Source organism: Miscanthus floridulus, chromosome 4 (assembly GCF_019320115.1).
Source record: "Miscanthus floridulus cultivar M001 chromosome 4, ASM1932011v1, whole genome shotgun sequence".
Lineage (NCBI taxonomy): Eukaryota > Viridiplantae > Streptophyta > Magnoliopsida > Poales > Poaceae > Miscanthus > Miscanthus floridulus.
The window spans coordinates 108,424,945-108,437,777 of record NC_089583.1 but is presented as its reverse complement, the minus strand read 5'-3'; the positions used below and the strand labels follow the sequence as shown (position 1 = coordinate 108,437,777).

Below are 12,833 nucleotides of genomic sequence, written 5' to 3'. Positions count from 1 at the left end.
GATCCATTCCAATCATTTAAGTTGAGTCAACGTCCTTTTAACTTCCAATCCGGTATAAATAATAATACCTACAATTACAAGCCATAGAGTTATTAATTTATTAGATATATAAATGGGCCTAGCCCATAATAAATCCAACAATCCTCACCAAACTCTAGGGTTTGTAACTGTATAGTTTCAGAATCACAATTCTTTGATATACCAGTGTTTCGATGGAGACTGTTAAGTTGAACATCCACCTAGAACAAGAGTTTCACTCAGTCATAACTGAATAATGGACTATGCCTTGAATTGACAGTTTTGTGTGAGGTGAGATTCACTCAAGTCCTTTGCTGGTACTAGGTTGCAACAAGTATCCCCGATGTTTGAAGCATATAAGTCACACTTCTATGCCTTTCATGAGTGTTTAGGGATAACCCAGGTCCCATAGACTGTGACCAGCAGTCTGACTCATATAGGTGTACTTCTCAAAAGATGTTCTGTAGGACAACATCTCATCTTTATAAGACTCTCGAAATACATTAAGGTAAACACCATCCTGTCTTACAGAAAGAAAGATATGCATCAGAGATAGGTTCATAGGGAACTTTCCTCTTAATCTACTTATAGCTTGTTTCACCACTCTACTTCACGGGATCTCCGATCACATAGAGCAGGTTACCACTACAGTAGACTTTCACATGGGTCTCATACCCATCTCTCTCAATGCACTTTTTATCACATTTCGTGACAGTCCCTTAGTGAATTGATCTGCCAGATTATTCGACGTGTGAACATAGTCCAACGTTATAACTCCAGAGGTTTTTAACTTTCTGACAGTCTTTAATCTTCTTTTAACATGCCTTGTGGACTTCATGTTATTCCTGGAACTGTTGACCTTTGTGATCACAGTCTGGTTGTCACAGTTCATTGAAATAGCCGGTATCGGTTTTTCAACTACCGGTAAATCCAACAGGAAATCACGAAGCCACTCGGCCTCAGCTCCAGCAGTGTCCAATGCAGCGAGTTCTGCTTCCATTGTAGACTTCGTTAAGATAGTCTGCTTGCAAGACTTCCAGGAAACAGCGCCACCTGCAAGCAGAAACACATATCCGCTCGTGGCATACAGCTCATCAGCATTAGAAATCCAGTTAGCATCACAATAGCCTTCCAGCACTTTTGGATGTCCAGTATAATGAATACCATAAGTCATAGTACCTTTCAAATAACGCAATACTCTCTCAAGAGCATGCCAGTGATCATCTCCCGGGTTTGACACAAACCGACTCAGCTTACTCACAGCATATGAGATGTTAGGCCTTATCACACTCGCAAGATACATGAGTGAGCCAATGATCTAGGAGTATGTCAGTTGATCTCTTGCTATTCTTCGATTTTTCCTCAATAGCACGCTAGGATCATAAGACGTGGGAGCAGGATCACAGTCACTAAAACCAAAGCGACTTAATACCTTTTTCACATAGTGGGACTGTAACAGAGTTACCCCACCATCACCTTCTCTAATAAGCTTGATGTTTAAAATAACATTAGCTTCTCCCAAATCTTTCATTTCAAAATTGCTCGATAGAAGTTTCTTTACTTCCTTAATCACATTGAGATTTGATCCAAAGATCAGGATGTCATCAACATATAGGCACAGCATAACAGCTTCACCCCCACCATATCGATAATACACACACGTGTCAGCTTTATTCACAGAGAAACCGTTAGATGTTAAAGTATTATCAAACCTTTCATGCCATTGCTTAGGTGCTTGTTTTAGGCCATATAATGATTTTAACAACCTGCACACCTTGTTCTCTTGACCATCCGTAATGAACCCTTCTGGCTGATCCATATAGATCTCCTCTTCTAACTCTCCATTTAGGAAAGCTGTCTTAACATCCATCTGATGAATGATAAGACCATAAGAGGCAGCCATGGCAATTAAGGTGCGAATTGTAGTCAATCGAGCAACTGGTGAATAGGTGTCAAAGAAATCTTCACCCTCTTTTTGAGTATATCCTTTGGCCACAAGCCTTGCCTTGTACCTCTCAATTGTACCATCAGGCCTAAGCTTTTTCTTGAAAATCCATTTACAACCTATAGGTTGACAACCATAAGGACGGTCAACGACCTTCCAAGTTCCATTAGACATAATAGAATCCATCTCACTCCTTACTACTTCCTTCCACAAGTCAGCATCAGGAGAAGAATATGCCTCTCTAATGGTGGTTGGTATATCTTCCACAAGGTACACTAAATAGTCATCACCAAAGGATTTTGCAACCCTCTGTCTCTTGCTCTTTCGAGTGACTATAGTGTTATCCTCCTCAGGGATGTGCACATGAGAATCTTCAGCATGATCTGTCGGAATAGACAGTTCGTGTTCATGGGGAATTATAGTCTCATGACTTGTTTCACTATGTGTATTCTTCATTGGAAATTCATTCTCAAAGAATGTAGCGTCTCTAGATTCCATGATTGTATCAACATACATATCAGGAACTTCAGATTTTATAATTAAGAACCTATAACCAATGCTGTGAAATACATAACCAAGGAAAATACAATCAATAGTTTTAGGCCCAAGTTTACGCTTTTTGTTGATTGGCACGTTTACTTTAGCCAAGCAACCCCAAGTGCGCAAATATGAGATATTTAATCTTCTCTTTTCCCATTCCTCAAATGGTGTGATCTCTTTGTTCTTTGTTGGAACTCTGTTCAGGATATGACATGCTGTCAAAATTGCCTCACCCCACCATTCCTTAGATAATCCCGCTGTACTCAACATGGCATTCACTAACTCTGTTAGAGTGCGGTTTTTCCTTTCAGCAATCCCATTGGATTGTGGTGAGAATGGCGGTGTCCTCTCATGAACAATACCATGTTCCACACAAAACTCATCGAAGACATTAGAGAAATATTCTCCACCTCGATCAGACCTTAACCACTTTATTTTCCTCTCAAGTTGGTTCTCAACTTCAGCTTTATAGGTCTTAAAATAATTAAATGCTTCATCTTTTGTTTTTAAGAGATACACATAGCAAAACCTGGTGGAGTCATCTATAAACGTGAGGAAGTATCTTTTATTGCCTTTAGTCAAAATTCCATTCATTTCGCATAAATCAGAATGGACAAGTTCTAGAGGTGCTAAATTCCTCGCCTCAGCAGCCTTGTGAGGCTTGCGGGGTTGTTTTGATTCAACACATACATGGCACTTAGACTTTTTGACCAAATTGAATTTAGGAATTAAATTTAGATTTGCTAACCGCATAAGACAGCTAAAACTTGCATGACAGAAACGTGAATGCCATAAATCCGACTCATCAGAAATATTAACATAATTCACCATTTTATTACACACATCATGCAGTGATAAGCAAAACAAGCCTCCGCAATCATATCCTTTACCAACAAAAGAACCATGTTTCGACACAACATATTTATTCGACTCTAGAACAATTTTGTAGCCATCTCGACATAGCATAGACGCACTAACAAGATTCTTCTTGATGGAGGGCACATGCTGCACGCTCTTCAATGGCACCGTCTTTCCCGAAGTAAACTTCAGAATGACTGTACCAACACCAAGAACATGAGCACGCGACCCATTTCCCATCAACAAGGCGCCAGACCTCTCGACCTGGTAGGAAGAAAATAGAGAAACATCAGCACATACATGAATGTTTGCACCACTATCCATCCACCACTCAGGTGAATTACATACTGAAAGAACAAATGGTAAAGAATTACCATACCCAATTGCTCCTTCTCCAGTATCAGTAGTGACAACATTTGCTGATTTCTTTTCCTGCTTGAACTTGCGCTCAGGACACTCACTTGCCCAGTGCTGTTCACTGCCACAAACAAAGCAGCCTCCATCTCTCTTGTTGTTGTTCTTCTTTTTAAACTGTGATGTTTGAACAGGCTTAGTTGTGTTCTCTTGCTTGTTCTGGTTTTTTTTCTTTTTATACTTGCGGAATCCAGAGTTTCTCTTTTGTACCACATTAGCAGTAGAGGTCTCAACACTCTTTCCATTGTCTTTTGCTCTCGCTCTCTCCTCAACATCAAGAGTACCAATGAGCTCTTCAACATTGAACTCCTATCTCTTATGTTTGAGTGAGGTAGCAAAGTCCTTCCAAGAAGGTGGTAACTTGGCGATTATACCACCAGCCACAAACTTGTCAGGTAAGACACATGGAAAGAGCTCAAGTTCCTTAGCTAGTGCCTGAATCTCATGAGCCTGTTCCACTACAGATCGGTTCTCAACCATCTTGTAGTCATACAGCTGTTCCATGAGATACAGCTCGCTACCAGCATCGGTAACTCCAAACTTTCCCACAAGTGCATCCCACAACTCTTTCCCTATAGGAAGGATGATATAGCTTTTCTGGAATTTTGGATTAAGTGTGCTAATCACTGCACCTCAAAAGAGGTTGTCATCAGCCTTAAACTTAGCCTCATCCTCAGGAGGCAAGTTAGCAGGTTTGCCATCAGAGATATGATAACATGACATTGCAGTGAGCCACAATTCCATCTTAGCTTTCCAAACCAAGAAGTTTTTACCATCAAAAGGATCAGGCTTTAACACAGCAGCAAAACCCCTGATAGAAAAATACCTAAAATTAGGTTTTTGGATTGTTAGAATAATAGGCAATTTCCATGTCATTTTAATTCCATAATTTAACAGCATGATGATGACATATAAAGAAATATTAATCATTGAAATCATGATATCGATTATATCCATGGTGAAAATACATGCTAGATCATGTATCATGTGAAACATATGAAAATCAAAAACATGTGAACTTGATTCATAAATCATAACAGAGAGAAACTGGCATGATATACATCTCATATTTGCAACAAGCATAAGGCTACATATGAAGCAACATGACTGTAACAATAAAGCACATACGCAGAGCATATATTTGACAGAAACAGACATAAGACATCTCTTAAAACGGCAATTCTGGACATATGGAACAAACTGAGAGAAGATGAAACGATCATACTCTCCCGTCCGTGATTCTGAAGTCGACATGCTGTACTCAAGGAAGGAGACGCCGGTGATCGGGAAAAAGACGACGTACGGAGACGGAGACTCTTGGGCAGTCGCGTAGACGCTCCCCAAAAACCTAATTGCCGATCCTCCGTGCAAGGTCCCGAACGACAAGGGCTTCGGAGGCACCTGCCCTCTCGCTCCTCCGTGCGCGCAGAGTTACGAGATGAGAAAAGCTATCGAGCAACTGAACTTTGTTTCTGGAATATGTTCTCTCTTTTATCTGGAGTTGGAAGAATCGCAAGGGAAGCCGAGAAGCCTCGGAGGCATGCGTCGGGAAGATCGAGAGACTCAGGGAGATCAAGCGTCAGGTCGAGTTAGTGGGTGCTAAAAATTAACACACCACGCCACGCCCCGGCCCGAGCCTGGCCGGCGGCGCGCGCGTGTGCACACCCTTGTCCGTTTCTCAACTTCTCAAATTAGACGGATCCATTCCAATCATTTAAGTTGAGTCAACGTCCTTTTAATTTCTAATCCAATACAAATAATAATACCCACAATTACAAACTATAAAATTATTAATTTATTAGATATATAAATGGGCCTAGCCCATAATAAATCCAACAGCTTACCTCCTCGTCCTCGTCGTTCACCTCGGACTTAGGACTAGTCAGAATCACCAGACGCTGTGGGGCCTCCAGACTGCAACGACAGATGACACATGAGTACATGAACTCACATCACACACAGGCGAATTTACAGGCACTGCCGGCCAACGTGAGTGGAGTCGAACATACTGTACCTGCTTGTTGTTGTAGGCGTCCATCTTCTTGGTGTACTCAGCCTCAAGCTCGTCCAGCCTCAAGCCCGGCCAGCATGTTCGGCTGGCCATATATGGCTGGCTGGCCTTTTTCTTTTTCCAGCCAGTGTTTTTCTCTTACAGAAAATCAGTATAAACAGTAAAAATTAGTATGAACAGTGCCAGATTTAGTCCATCTTCTTGGTGTACTCAGCCTCAAGCTCGTCCATCTTCTTGGTGTACTCAGCCTTGAGCTTCTCAGCCTTAGAGACGTAGGCAGCCTTATCCTGCATTTCAGGATTCTCACGACGTCAGAGGGTGTTCCATCTCAGTACTGGTTTCAGACATAAATGGACACAAACATATACTGCATCAAGGCATTAAAGCAACTGAATATGCAAATTCACCAACAAAACTCTTCTATGGACGAACAGGTTTCAACATCGAATTGAACAAAATAGTGTCAAGTCCCCATAATCTATTGAACCAAACAGACAGCATCGAAGGGGGATAGCACTAGGCAGCAGCAAGTCCATAGATCTGAAGTCTAAGGCCCCGTTCGCTTGTTTTAAAAATGGCTTGTTCGGCTTCTTTTTTCAGCCGGAACAGTGTTTTTCTCTCACAACAATTCAGCCGGAACAATGTTTTTCAGCCAGTTTCAGCCAAGTTTCAGACCAGCGAACGGGGCCTAAACAACCATCTAGTAACTTAGACGACGGTTATTACAATTCCAAAACATGAGGCACGGTGAAAATTGAATTGAAATCATGAGCAAAACCGGCCCAAATTCGAATTCAAAACAAACGACGGAATTTGAACAAATCTAGCTCTGCAGCAAGTAACAACATGATATTTACAATATGCTGCACAGGGGACCCTACCCGAACGAAAGTAGAGCAACATATTCATCGTAAAAACAACAAAGCACATCATAACTAACTGCAGTGTCAAACAGTTAAAATGGGCAAAGGGAGCAAGCAAACTCACAGCATCAGAAAGGGAGTTCCACTTGTCACCACCAGCCATGCCAATCTGCCATTCACAGAGCCACAAACATCAGAAACGCAAGTTTCATAGCAGCCCACCACGAATATTCGAATCAAATGACGGAATCATGGATGAACCAACCTTAGCCTTGGAGCCTACAAGGACCCAATTTCTAAATTATGTAGCCTTGGATCAAATGACGGCTATATTTTTGCAGGGGCCGTTATGGGTCCGTCACTTATCCAGGGACCATGTATGTTAGCATGGATGAATATTTGGATCGGCAGTTCCTCACCCCCATACCATCCCGGTCTTTGCATGGCCATACTCAGAGTCCTTATGAGCTGTCAGATAGAGTATGCACTGTCCTCCGCGCTGGCAGTCATTCTGCATTCTTCCTCAGGAAGTCCGATATGAGATTTGTCAATCCCTTTAGGCATAATGTGGGTATCCTCAGAGGTAAGGAAGTGATTGTTTTTAAGAGTCTGGAACAGTTCTGTGGATCAGAGAATGTGTACAAGGCTAGTTGTAAAGTACCATGGTGTGAGGTCACTGCAGTTACTACCCCTTGATCTATTGAGATACTTTACAGACATCAGTGCTTTGAGTGTTCTGCTACAAACCATTCTGTATCATGCGTCCAAAATGTCCACTGATACATTTGCAGATGTTTGCATTGACATTCATCGTCTGCTCTTTCAGCAGCTACCACTTTGGTCTAACTAGACTTACCGCGATATCTTAAAGAACATCGAGCAGGAAAACAGGACCTCCATGGGCATCATACTGAGTCATGGGCTTCTTGTGCAGTTTATGCCGGAGTGGGCCTGTCGCCAGTATAAATCAAAGAGCTTCCTTTTTAAGCTGCAGTACAAAAAAAATTTCGTCGGTCTTCCTTCCACATTGCGTCATCACACCCAGGACTTCCCACATATAATTCTGGGATAGACAGTTTTCTTATTCAGACCATGCGGCACAGTGCCGTACATTCCGTGGAACTTAGGTTCTTATTGTTGTCATCAAGAATTTCTCAAACTCCAAAGGGGAACTGACGTGCACAAATGTTTCGAACTACGTAGCCGATGCTCTTGTTGCATTTTCAGCAAAAGGGAAGTTGGATTTGCTCCAAAACTACGTAGTTCGGAAACTGGGCCCTTGCAGCTCTGAGCACGTTTGTGGGCGTCAGTTCCCTTTTGGAGTTTGGTAAATTTTTTATGACAACAAGAAGAACCTCAAGTTCCACGGAATGTATAGCACTGTGCCGCATGGTCTGAACAAGAAAACTGACTATGACAGAATTATATGTGGAAAGTCCTGGGGTTGTGATGACGCGATGTAGACGGAAGACCGACAGAAAGTTTTTGTATTCCAGCTTAAAAGGGAAGCTCTTTGGTTGATACTGGCGACAGGCTCACTCCGACATGAACTGCACAAGAAGCCCATGACTCAGTATGATGCCCACGGAGGTCCTGTTTTCTGTACAATGTTCTTCAAGATATCGCGGTAAGTCCAGTCAAACCAAAGTGATAGGTGCTGAAAGAGCAGACGATGAATCTTAATGCAAACATCTACAAATGTATCAGTGGACATTGTGAACGCATGATACAGAATGATTTGTGGCTGGACATTCGGAGCACTGATGTCTGTAAAGTATCTCAATAGATCTAGGGGTAGTAACTGGCCTCACATTATGGTACTTTACAATTAGTTGCTTTAGGTAAAAAATATATGCCTTGTACACATCCTCTGATGCACAGAACTGTTCTAGACTCTTAAAAAGAATCACTTCCTCACCTCTAAAGATACTCACATTGTCCTGCTTAAAGGGATTGACAAATCTCATATTGGACTTCTTGAGTAAGAATGCAGAATAACTGCCAGCACGAAGGACAGTGCGTACTCTATCTGACAGCTCATAAGGACTCTGAGTATGGCTATGCAAAGACCAGGATGGTATGGGATGGTATGGGGGTGAGGAACTGTCGATACAAATACTCATTTATGCTAACATACATGGTTCCTGGATAAGTGACGGCCCCGAAACGGCCCTGCAAAAATATAGTGAACAAAAATATAGCGAACAAATGTATAATGATATAATGGATTAATCATTAATTAGAAAAAAAACATTTTAGACAATGTAATTATATGTAAGAAACAAGAAAAGACTTCAACTCTAAAACTCAAATTTTCTAATTAAGCTAGTTTTCACGTCTGCGTTTCAAACAAAACAGTAGATTCTTAATTTCGAAACTCTCAATACACCCTGTTATTACAAAATTGAATATGTAATGTCCTTACTCTACAATAGATTCTCGCACTTCATGCATTCAAAACTAATTCATAAACAAAATACAGAAGGAGAGATAACTTACATGAGATAGCAAAAGTTGATGGTCTTCTCTCCCGTTGTGCTAAGACTCCTTCCACCCTGCAGGAAGGACAGTGCCTTCTCTCTAGTAGTGCTAAGACTCCTTCCGCCCTGGAGGACGAAAGACACTGCCCTTTTTAACGACATCCTGGCCTCCCAACAGATCTACAAATATGAGAACACAGATAAGCCATCAAATCAAAGGAGAAACATAGTAAAAGGCAACGCCATGTCTTCTTCCACGGCCATCCCAGCCCTCCGCCCACCTCAACAACCGGCCAGGCCGCTGGCGACCTCCCCGCCCACCTCCCACCCCCGCTGGACGAGCCCGCCCTTCTCGCCCGTCCGGATGTCCACCACTCGGCGGCGCCTCCGCCGCATCGCTCACCGCCGGCCATCTCCGGAGATACTGAAGTCCCAAACCCTAACCGTAAAACCTACTATCCCGCCACCGCCGGCGGTCTCGACCCCACCCGCCCACACCCTAACCAAGAGAAAGACGACGAGCGAGATTGAGGGGTACCTTTGACGGAGAAGGTTGCAGGTCGCGGGAGTGGCCAAGTTGGGGTCGCGCAGTGCGGCCACCCGCCGCCGCAAGGTGCAGGGGTGATCGGAAGGTGAATTAGGGTTTTGGGTTTTCAGAGCCTTATTATATAATAGGTTTATACTAGGACTTAGCAACCGCAACGTTCTGCTGCACTCGACATCCTCGGCGCCGGGCCGACCCGCGACTACATGGCCCGAGGCTGCCATAGCTTCTGGATTGGCCATCAGCACTGGGGACGAAGAGGGAGATGGGCCTTAATGTTTGGCATGGACACCACGTTGCACGTGTCCGCGTGCCAGAGGAATGTACGCCCGGTCTGGTCGACCACCTTGCTCCTTGAAAGGGGAGGCTGTGTTTAGTGGGGTGAAATTTGGGAATTTGGCTACTGTAGTATTTTCGTTTTTATTTGACAATTAGTATTCAATCATGGACTAATTATGCTCAAAACGTTCGTCTCGTGATTTCCAACCAAACTGTGCAATTAGTTTTTTTCGTCTACATTTAATGCTCCATGCACGTATCGTAAGATTTGATGTGATGGCTACTGTAGCACTTTTTAGGAACTAAACAAGGCCAGAAGCACCAAACATCATGGGACACAGATGTATCTTGGAACCTGAAGATCGGTCTGGGGAGCTGAATTCTCTCCATCTTTAAGGCCCCATTTGGCAGGGCTTCACTTCACTAGTGAAGTCATTTTTTTTGCTTCAGCTCCACGAATAGTTTCACCGGTGGAGCTGAAGCGGTTTTGGTAAACCGTTTGGCAAAATGGCTTCCCTGTGAGAGCATGTTTTTAGGTGCCTGAAGGAGGAGCCGGGAGAAGCCACTTTTTTTTGCTCCATCCCACCCCAAATCACTATGAGAGCATGTTTTTAGGGGCTTCACAAGTGAAGCTATTTTACTTTACCCCGTTTGGTAGAAAACGGCTCCAAACGGCTCCTGAAGCCGGTGAAGAAGTCCTGCCAAACGGGGCCTAAATCTGCCGCTGAGATGTGGGAGGTGGAGTCTTGCACTGCTGTTGACTCTGATCCGTGTCCGATTGTTGACGGTGGTGTTGCTGTCTTACCGAATAGCTAACGCGTCAGGTCGACGCGGCGCAGCCATTTAGCGCCGGCGAAGGGCCTATCCAAGATCAGATTTTGAAACCGCCGCTATAGGCCCGTCACCGATTCAATCGGCTAAATCCCAACTTCGAGCTGACCTTCAAATCATTAAAAGAATAACAGAGGTCCTGGGGTTGAACAAGAAAACTGACTATGACAGAATTATATGTGGAAAGTCCTGGGGTTGTGATGACGCGATGTAGACGGAAGACCGACAGAAAGTTTTTGTATTCCAGCTTAAAAGGGAAGCTCTTTGGTTGATACTGGCGACAGGCTCACTCCGACATGAACTGCACAAGAAGCCCATGACTCAGTATGATGCCCACGGAGGTCCTGTTTTCTGTACAATGCTCTTCAAGATATCGCAGTAAGTCCAGTCAAACCAAAGTGATAGGTGCTGAAAGAGCAGACGATGAATCTTAATGCAAACATCTACAAATGTATCAGTGGACATTGTGAACGCATGATACAGAATGATTTGTGGCTGGACATTCGGAGCACTGATGTCTGTAAAGTATCTCAATAGATCTAGGGGTAGTAACTGACCTCACATTATGGTACTTTACAATTAGTTGCTTTAGGTAAAAAATATATGCCTTGTACACATCCTCTGATGCACAGAACTATTCTAGACTCTTAAAAAGAATCACTTCCTCACCTCTAAAGATACTCACATTGTCCTGCTTAAAGGGATTGACAAATCTCATATTGGACTTCTTGAGTAAGAATGCAGAATAACTGCCAGCACGAAGGACAGTGCGTACTCTATCTGACAGCTCATAAGGACTCTGAGTATGGCTATGCAAAGACCAGGATGGTATGGGATGGTATGGGGTGAGGAACTGCCGATACAAATACTCATTTATGCTAACATACATGGTTCCTGGATAAGTGACGGCCCCGTAACGGCCCTGCAAAAATATAGTGAACAAAAATATAGCGAACAAATGTATAATGATATAATGGATTAATCATTAATTAGAAAAAAAAACATTTTAGACAATGTAATTATATGTAAGAAACAAGAAAAGACTTCAACTCTAAAACTCAAATTTTCTAATTAAGCTAGTTTTCACGTCTGCGTTTCAAACAAAACAGTAGATTCTTAATTTTGAAACTCTCAATACACCCTATTATTACAAAATTGAATATGTAATGTCCTTACTCTACAATAGATTCTCGCACTTCATGCATTCAAAACTAATTCATAAACAAAATACAGGAGAGATAACTTACATGAGATAGCAAAAGTTGATGGTCTTCTCTCCTGTTGTGCTAAGACTCCTTCCACCCTGCAGGAAGGACAGTGCCTTCTCTCTAGTAGTGCTAAGACTCCTTCCGCCCTGGAGGACGAAAGACACTGCCCTTTTTAACGACATCCTGGCCTCCCAACAGATCTACAAATATGAGAACACAGATAAGCCATCAAATCAAAGGAGAAACATAGTAAAAGGCAACGCCATGTCTTCTTCCACGGCCATCCCAGCCCTCCGCCCACCTCGACAACCGGCCAGGCCGCCGGCGACCTCCCCGCCCACCTCCCACCCCCGCTGGACGAGCCCGCCCTTCTCGCCCGTCCAGATGTCCACCGCTCGGCGGCGCCTCCGCCGCATCGCTCACCGCCGGCCATCTCCGGAGATACTGAAGTCCCAAACCCTAACCGTAAAACCTACTATCCTGCCACCGCCGGCGGTCTCGACCCCACCCGCCCACACCCTAACCAAGAGAAAGACGACGAGCGAGATTGAGGGGTACCTTTGACGGAGAAGGTTGCAGGTCGTGGGAGTGGCCAAGTTGGGGTCGCGCAGTGCGGCCGCCCGCCGCCGCAAGGTGCAGGGGTGATCGGAAGGTGAATTAGGGTTTTGGGTTTTCAGAGCCTTATTATATAATAGGTTTATACTGGGACTTAGCAACCGCAACGTTCTGCTGCACTCGACATCCTCGGCGCCGGGCCGACCCACGACTACATGGCCCGAGGCTGCCATAGCTTCTAGATTGGCCATCAGCACTGGGGACGAAGAGGGAGATGGGCCTTAATG

General features: G+C 43.7%; 1 long non-coding RNA gene across 1 annotated transcript; it reads right to left on the bottom strand.

The window, feature by feature from the left end:
• Positions 1-5,978: 5,978 nt before the first annotated feature.
• Positions 5,979-9,989, bottom strand: LOC136552543 (uncharacterized). Its single transcript, XR_010782837.1, has 4 exons — positions 9,668-9,989; positions 9,149-9,309; positions 6,774-6,818; positions 5,979-6,073 (listed from the first exon to the last, which is right to left on the bottom strand). It is a non-coding gene; the product is annotated as an uncharacterized lncRNA (long non-coding RNA).
• Positions 9,990-12,833: the final 2,844 nt, after the last annotated feature.